The sequence below is a fragment of the Pelophylax lessonae genome (genome assembly GCF_965119305.1).
Source record: "Pelophylax lessonae genome assembly, chromosome: 1".
In the NCBI taxonomy this organism is placed as follows: domain Eukaryota; kingdom Metazoa; phylum Chordata; class Amphibia; order Anura; family Ranidae; genus Pelophylax; species Pelophylax lessonae.
In genome coordinates, this window is record NC_138768.1 from 773,789,346 (window position 1) to 773,797,832 (window position 8,487).

At 42.5% G+C, this 8,487-nt stretch overlaps 1 protein-coding gene across 1 annotated transcript in view; it reads right to left on the bottom strand.

Moving 5' to 3' along the window:
* Positions 1–6,639, bottom strand: part of LOC309563538 (extracellular superoxide dismutase [Cu-Zn]-like) — a 53,883-nt gene extending 47,244 nt beyond the window's left edge. The window contains exon 1 of the mRNA XM_082267991.1: positions 6,586–6,639. The gene's annotated coding sequence lies outside the window, so the exon portion shown is untranslated. The remainder of the gene's footprint in view (positions 1–6,585) is intronic.
* Between the last annotated feature and the right edge of the window lie 1,848 nt (positions 6,640–8,487).

The following is an 8,487-nucleotide window of genomic DNA, read 5'->3' on the forward strand; positions in this document are numbered from 1 at the left end:
TCCCCTACCCTCTTCACGCACATAAACATGGAATTTCCGCTGAGCCTTAAATATTTATTTTTGGGTCAGTGGTGCTAATCGTAGTGCCTGAGGGAGGTTGGTCCCATATCTTTGAACAGCTTAAGGCCCAATTGGGTCTGCCTGTCCATTTTTCAGGCAGACCTGATCCAGCCACCCATTCTCCTCTATGGAGAGGCGGATGTCACCGGCCTGGCATCCGATCCGACAAGATCCGCTGAAAACAGATGGATGGCGATACGTTTGTCATCCATCCAGTAGGTTGAATCGGATGAAAACGGACAGGCTGTCCATTTTCATCCGATCTCCCCATAGAGGAGAGATGGACTCTGACAGGTCTGTCTCTGCACAGTGAGCGAAGACGGACCTGTCATCGCCTGCTCAGAGGGGATCAGCATAGCGATCCCCACTGAGCAAGTGGAGTCAGTCAAAACGGTTCAGTTTAGGAGATATTTACTGTACATGCAGCCAATGACGTCACCGGCGCATGCGCTCTGAAGGAACAGCCACCTGTGCCGTTCCTTCAGTCATGTGCCATAAGTGGAAGTGACGTCATCATAGCTCCGGCCACTCACACAGCCGAAGGCCGCTAACCCGGAAGGAAGCCCTGGTGAAGATGTCAGCCCTCTCAGCAGTGACAGCACGGCTCTGGAAGGCTTAGTTTTCAGGTAAGTTTCACATAATGTGCTAGTATGCCATGCATACTAGCACATTATTACATTACCTTACAGGTTGAAAAACAAAAAAACACACACACAGTGGTTTACTACCCCTTTAAGGGCCTCGAGAAATAAGATGCAGTACATCAGGAATGATCAATTGTCAAGTATATATCCCATAGTTTGTAGACGCTATAACTTTAATGCAAACCAATAAATTTACACATAGGCCTCTTGCACACGATACTTCTGTTTGAGCACCTACTTTTTCATCAGTTTTCTTTTTTCGTATTTGCGCGTATTTTTGCGCATATGCGTTCGCGCAATTTCACGTGCATGCGCGCATTTATCTGCAAATCCGTTGAAACATATTCTCATGTTCTTGTTTCGTGCATTATGTAAAAGGCCATTTGTGCACAATCGCACGTATTTGTGCGCATGAGGTGTAAATTACTGACCAAAAATGCAGATTTTTCTATTTTCTTTTTAATGAAGAATGCACGGCGCTTGTTTACACACCGTGGGCATAGGCACATTGCAATTAATGGGCTGTATTTTAGCTTAGTAAAAAAAAAAAAAGCTGTACTGAGCTTTTTCAAGCTGCAGTGTACAAGAGGCCTTACTGGGATTTTCTTTTAACAAAGACATGTAGCAGAATTAATTTTGGCCTAAATTTATGAAGAAATTTTATTTTATTGAATATGTTGTATAACAGAAAGTAGAAAATAGTGTTTTTTTGTTCAAAATGTTCGGTCTTTTTTAATTTATATCGCAAAAAAAAAAAAAAAAAAACAGTGGTGATCAAATACTACCAAAAGTAAGCTCTATTTGATCCCTGTAACAGTCGGCGTTTGCCTCCTGGTTAGGTGACTTTCTGGCTGTTAGTAGGGCGATGCGTACTTAACCACTTCTGGACCGGAAGATTTTCCACCTTATGACCAGGCTATATTTTGTGATTCGGCACTGCGTTATTTTAACAGACAATTGCGCGGTTGTGCGATGTACCCAAATAAAATTGATGGCCCTTTTTTTCCCCAGAAATAGAGCTTTCTTTTGGTGGTATTTGATCACCTGTGCGATTTTTATTTTTTGCGCTATAAACAAAAAAAGAACGACAGTTTTGAAAAAAAATAATAATAATAATAATTTTAACATTCTGCTATATAACATTCCCCAAAAAAAAATTAAAAAATAAAAATGTTTTCATATTTTAGGCCAATTTGTTTTCTGCTACATTTTTCTGGTAAAAAAAAATCGCAATAAGGGTATTTTGCGCAAAAGTTATCGTGTCTACTAAATAATAGAAATATTTATGTCATTTTTATTGTTTTTTTTTACTAGTAATGGCGGAGATCTGGGATTTTTTGCGGGACTGCGACATTGCAGCAGACAGATCGGACCCCTAACTGACATTTTTGACATTGGGGGTACCAATGACATTACGACAGTAATCAGTGCTAAAAATATGCACTGTTACTGTAATAATGACACTGGCAGGGAAGGGATTAACACAGTAAGTGATCAAGGGGTTAAATATGTACCTAGGGGCGTGTTTCTAACTATGGGGGGCGTGGCTTGTGAAATGATCAGAGACCTGTGTTCCTATATAGCAGGATCACATGTGCTCTGTGATCATTGCAGAGAGAAGAACAGTCAGCGGTGTTTACAACAGCTGCCCATCGCGGGTGTCAGGCGGCAATTGGAGCCACCTGCCCCGTGCATCAGCATCCCCGCTGCCGAGTGGGGGCGCGCCCCCTAGCTGCAGGAACGCGACTGCGGCGGGCAGTCGGGAAGTGGTTAAATTGGGTCTCTTATTATTTTATGCCAGGAAGGCAATAGTGCTCAAGTGGAAATCAGACACAGCCCCCAATCTGCCCTTCTGGAAGTGTTAAATCAATAAGGTTGTATCCCTATACAAAGCTACCTATTTGTTCTTGGGTTGCCCTAGGAAATTTGAGAAGGTCTGGCACTTGTGGACAGATACGGAGTGTACAACAGATGATCAGGAGTCCACAGACTGAATTCATTCCCCCATGATAAGGTTTAGTTTATGATATGAACACATTTATTCCACTGCAGGGGCTCACATTACATTTGTTCAGGTAGGATTCTAAACATGAGTTAATATCCTTCCGATACATTATCTTGATGGTTGAGAGGGAACAGGAATCTCCTTAGGGCTCTTCCACACACGGAGTCCGTCCGTTTTTCTCAGCAGGGGATCGATCCGATTTGTATGAAAAAATGATATAAACGTAATTTGTGTACAGTGTCGCATGACTGCGCAATTGCTAGTTAAAGTAACACAGTGCTGAATAGTAAAAAATGGTCTGGTCATGAAGGGGGGAAAAACTATTCGGAGGTCAAGTGGTTAAGCAGTAGAGAGGTCACAATGACATCCTAGATGTCAGGCACAGGAGGTACAAAGCTTGATATAGTGATGTGAACACACAGATGTTCTCTGCTCCAAGTTCCTGGATTCCAGGATTCTACACTGTTTACATCGGTGTGTAGATCATGCCCTTGCATTAATCACTACTGGATCGGAACCTTTGCAGGCTCAGCGGGTAGAATGGAGATGGGGAATTTAAGTCTTTTTTTTTTTTGTTCAACCTGCTGATTGAACAGAAATAAAAAATACTCATTTATTGCCAGCTTAAGTAACTTAGTGAAGACAGAATCCATAAATTTGCAGTGAAATCACTCCCCTTATCCCCCTCTTCTCTTCCTACCCTCTTCATGCTTTTAAACATGGAATTTCGGATGAGCCTTATATATTTGTTTTTGGGTCGGCTGTGCCTGAGGGACGTTGGACCATAATCTTTGAACTGCTGAAAGAAAAATTATGCTGAACCAAATATGAAGATTGTTCCCACTCAGTGCCGGTACAAGGTCATCTAGAGTGCAGGGAAAACATGCCAAATTGCACCCCCCCCCCCAAAATCCCCCCTCACCAAAAAGTTGAGCACTTTTTCTACATGGTTAGCTCAAATCCTCTAATTTTGCATATGTACAATGCACAATCCCCCCCCCCCAAAAAAAAAATGACCTGTTCCGAGCACATATCCTCTACCCCACTCTAAAGTACCCCTCCCAGTAAAAATTCCCCTCTCCCAAACCCCCATCCTAGCACAAATCCCAACTCCCCCTCAAATTTCCCGCTCTAGCACAAATGCCCCCCAATCATCCCTACTATCACAAATCCCCTTCGCTAAAAAAAAAAAAATCCCCTACTAGCACAAATCAGGCCCCTCTCACCATATTACCTTTTCTAGCAGAAACCCCTCTACATTCCCTCTCCTAGCACAAATCCTCATCCCCTATTACCCCTCTCAACACAAATAGCCCGAAATTCCCCCTCCTAGCAAACCTCCCCAGATTTCCACTCCTAGAACAATTCTTACCTCCTGCTGCCCCTCTTCCCCCCAAGTTTCCCCTCCCAACACAAATCCCCTCCCCCCATTTTCCTTGTGATGCCCCCGCACCACACACGATACCACAGTGCCCAGAGCAGTTGCCCTTCCTGCCCACCCCTTGTCCTGGCCCTGCTCCCACTAGCTAACCTCCTTCTGAATATGCTGTTTGCTTAGCTAATTCAATGACCACAATGCTTTCTGAGTCGCTGACCTGAAGAAAGCATGGGGCTAGTGAACAGTAGGGTCAGACACCTTGGTCGTATACTTGTTTTCAGGAACATGAGTCGGTAACTAATGAAGCCATTCAGCAAGCCAACCAGGGAATAAATATTTTCAGAAAGGAGCAATCAGTGCAAGCAGCCTATATTTTACTTACTACAGGTCTTCTTTTAAGCTGGTCATACATGGGTCGAACTCCGAAATATTTTTTTTTGAAAATCGTAACTAAGAATTTTCGTTCGAATTTCACCCCATTTGTGGGCTCCAGCAATGGCTGATTTTCGTGTGGCCATCAAATTTAAGTGATTGGGCATGTTTGAAATTTTTTGAAAAACGAAACTAATTTCTAATTAATGATGGGAGAATTGTGCGAGAAATATAATCGAAAGAGAAATGTGCGTAAGCTGTGACCCGGATAGAAAAGAAAATTCCCAGCTACGAAAATAATTTTCTGTAGCAACACGAGGTGAAATTGAAGACTTGGTTGGGCTCATTTTGAAAGACTCATGTATGGCCTGCATTACGGTTGAAAAATAATTGGGACCAAGCAGGAGGAAAATTAAACATTGGTCAGAAGAATCTGCAGCATGCTATACATTTATTACAAATTGTTAGAGTTGTTACTCAAAGTAGCCATAACTGGCTTGAATTTTGGCTCGATTTCTGGGGAATAGATTGAAATTTGAGCTGTGGGTTGCCAGATGTCCGCCGGTCACTCGCAATCCTCCGTTACACCGGAAGAAAGGCAAAGCCTAATGTAAACAAAGCCGCCTGTCATTCTTCCGGGGTAAGAATGGAGATCACACGGTTCTACTATGTAGGACCGTTGATCTCTGTTCTTACACTAGTAGCCACAGCCAATCACAGTTAGAAACACGCCCCTAGGGACACACTTAACCCCTCCCTCTCCAATAAAGTTAACTCCTTCACTGCCAGTGTCATTTTTACAGTAACAGTGCATATGTATAGCACTGATTACTGTAGTAATGTCACTGGTAACCCCAAAAGTGTCAAAAATGCCAGTCAAGGGTCCGATCTGTCCGCAATGTCGCAGTCCCGCAAAAAAATCGCAGATCGCCGCCATTACTCGTTAAAAAAAAAACAACAAATATGACAAAAAACTTTCCCTTAGTTAGTAAACGCAAAAACTTTTGCGCAAACCAATCAAAATACGCTTTTTTTTTTACCAAACATATGTAGCTTAAAACAAATTGGCCTAAAATGTTAAAAAATTTAGATTTTTACATTTTTTTGGGGGGAATTTCATATACAAAAATGTGAAAAATAATTTTTTGCAAAATTTACGCTCTTTTTTTGTTTATAGCGCATGATCAAAAAATCGCACAGGTGATCAAATACCACCAAAAGAAAGCTCTGTTTGTGGGAAAAAAAGGACAGCATTTAGGTACAGCGTCGGTCGCACGACCGCGCAATTGTCCGTTAAAGTCACGCAGTGCCGAATCGCAAAATAGGCCCTGGTCAGGAAGGGGGTAAAATCTTCCGGGGCTTAAGTGGTTAAAAATGAACTGAGTTGGTTGGAAAATGATTGATCGAACAGTGACTGCATCCTATCAGAGGAGTGTGTGAATACAATAACCAGAGGTGCAGAATAAGAGAAGCTCAATGGATTCCTCCTTCCGAAGAATGGTGGAAGCTAAAGATTTTTTTTTGTTCACCCCACAGACTGAATGGGAGAAATCTAAATGTGTATGGCTATCTTATAGTGCCCACACAAGTTTTAGGCCCTGTTCATTCGACATGTCAAATCGCAACCTAATCCCGGCATCGTCACTGTCCCAATTGGTGCGACGCCGACTTTGCGGCACCGCACCCATTTCCATAAGTAGTTTCTACACTACGTTGGTGATTTTCGGGGTGATTTCAATAGACATCTGTCCATGAAGCTGCACAGATGTCTTTGAAGTTGCCCCCAAAGTCAGACTGAAAAGCGGCTTCAAAATCGTACGAGTTCAGATGAACTTGCACGATTTCAAGCTGCGTTCAGTGTGAATGAGGGCTAAATCTGAATCCCAGACAGAAAAGAATGTACAGCATTCCTTCAGACAAAAGTCAGGTTATTGCTACGTTCTTGTATCTTGTATCTTCTATCTATGTAATTCGTTTTTGGGGCACAAATAACAAATTAGTAAAACAGATCATTGCACCATCTGCACCTGCACTAAAATGGGTATAAATATACATCATAGATAAAAAAGGTTCTTGAAGGAAACATCTGCCTGTGTGCAATACAGTTCAGATGAAATGCGGTTTACCTGTGCAGCGGTGTGACTCCTGTGTCCAGTGAAGCAGGTGTCCCAGATGAATGCTCTCTGTGCAGCCAGTCTCAATGTGCACTGGTTTTGTAAGCCACTGCTGGGGGAGGGGGTCACCCTGATTGGGATACACATTCCAGCTTCCAACGAATCAGTGCTGCTTCAACAACCAGGGTCTGACGTACATGTAGGCACTTTTTTATGAAAGTAAAAATAAATTATACAAGTACAGTATTTCACAAAAGTGAGTACACCCCTCACACTTTTGTAAACATTTCATTAGATCTTTTCATGTGACAACACTGAAGAAATGACACTTTGCTACAATATAAAGTAGTGAGTGTACAGCTTGTATAACAGTGTAAATTTGCTGTCCCCTCAAAATAACTCAACACACAGCCATTAATGTCTAAACCGCTGGCAACAAAAGTGAGTACACCTCTAAATGAAAATGTCCAAATTGTTCCAAAAGTATCAAAAGTTTGTGTGGCCTATATTATTTTCCAGCACTGCCTTAACCCTCTTGGGCATGGAGTTCACCAGAGCTTCACAGGTTGCCACTGGAGTCCTCTTCCACTCCTCCATGAACACATCACGGAGATGGTGAATGTTAGAGACCTTGCGCTCCTCCACCTTTTGTCTGAGGATGCCTCACAGATGCTCAATAGGGCTTAGGTCTGGAGACATGCTTGGCCAGTCCAGTTGCATATACCTTCTGGACACATTGGTCTCTTACGTAGGTGCTTTGGCTACAGTCCATCACCTTTACCCTCAGCTTCTTTAGTGGTCATCTTGGAGGTGTGTTTGGGGTCGTTATCATGTTGGACTACTGCCCTGCAGCCCAGTCTCTGAAGGGAGGGGACCATGCTCTGTTTCAGTATGTCACAGTACACGTTGGCATTCATGGTTCCCTCAATAAACTGTAGCTCCCTTGTGTTGGCAGCACTCATGCAGTCCCAGACCATGACACTCCCACCACCATGCTTGACTGTAGGCAAGACACACTTGTCTTTGTACTCCTCACCTGGTTGCCGCCACACATGCTTGACATCATCTGAACCAAATAAGTTTATCTTGGTCTCATTAGGTGTTCTGTCAGCATTTAGCATTTTCACCCAAAAGCAGGTTCATGCAGCAGAGAGAGAGAGAGAGAGACAGCACTGAGCAACAGTCAACTGCTATATAATATATGGCTGCATCTCAAAAAATTTGAATATTATCTAAAAGTTAATTTATTTCAGTAATTCAATTGAAAAAGTGAAACTCATCTTATATAGATTCATTGCACACCAAGTTATTTTTAAGCATTTCTTTTAATTTTGATGAATAAGGCTTACAGCTAGTGAAAACCCATAATTCAGTATTTCAGAAAACTAGAATATTACATAAGACCAATAAAGAGTTTTAATATAGAAATGTTGGCTTACTGAAAAGAATGTCCATGTACAGTATAGTATGCACTTACTTGGTTGGGGCTCCTTTTGCATGAATTACTGAATCAATGCAGCGTGGCATGGAGACAATTAGCCTGTGGCACTGCTGAGGTGTTATGGAAGCCGAGGTTGCTTTGATAGCGGCCTTCAGCTCATCTCCATTGTTGGGTCTGGTATCTCTCATCCTACTCTTGACAACACCCCACAGACTCTCTATGGGGTTTAGGTCTATTGGTACTTTTGGCAGTTTGGGCAGGTGCCAAGTCCTGCTGGAAAATGAAATCAGCAACTCCATAAAGCTGGTCAGAAAAGGGAAGCATGAAGGGCTCTAGAATTTCCTGGTATAGGGCTACACTGATTTGGACTTGATAAAACACAGTGGACCAAAGCCAGCAGATGAAATGGATCCCCAAATCATCACTGACTGTGGAAACTTCACACTGGACCTTATGCAACTTGGATTCTGTGC